Below are 683 nucleotides of genomic sequence, written 5' to 3'. Positions count from 1 at the left end.
TCTTTCAGTTTCCGTCCCCCAAATCCACTCAGAATTGTAAAAGATACTTCACCAAGGTGCCACGTTGTGGGACTGAACCCTGAACCCTGTGGTTGGGAAGCAAGTTTCTTACCACACAACCACGCCTGTGGCAATGGTCTTCTTTTTTTTTCTTGTTGTCTTGGATACAATATGTAACAGCACTGTGCCAGATATTGGAGCCATATTCAAATTTGTGTCTTACTCATTAGTGTTAAGGCACGTATCTTTGACGTAAGTTTCTTTTCTCTTTTTTTTTTTTTTGTTTGTATATGTGGAGAAAACGTGTGACTTTTATAATTGAATTTTTAACTTTAGTTAGAATATGCTCTTTGGGAATTGTATGAGTACCATATCTCTCGTATACATACTCACGCATGCACGAAGATGTGTGATCTAGAAGTCTTAGAGGAGGGATCACGATCATTAGGGACCGGCGACACACAGTGTCCTTGAGCATGAAAATAACTACCAGCAACAGCTGAAGTTAAACTCTACTACGAACTGGCGTCAGGTTCATTTGGTAGTGGTGGTGGGTGCGGGACGAGTCTTGTAATTTCAGGTGCATAAACGCCACGGAATTTGAGACAAGCTGCAGACTAACAGACCTGAGGACTCGAGACAGTATTTGGTATTTTTCATACACACACACACACACACACACA

Source organism: Octopus bimaculoides, chromosome 1 (assembly GCF_001194135.2).
Source record: "Octopus bimaculoides isolate UCB-OBI-ISO-001 chromosome 1, ASM119413v2, whole genome shotgun sequence".
Classification (NCBI taxonomy): Eukaryota; Metazoa; Mollusca; class Cephalopoda; order Octopoda; family Octopodidae; genus Octopus; species Octopus bimaculoides.
This window is presented reverse-complemented; position numbering follows the sequence as displayed.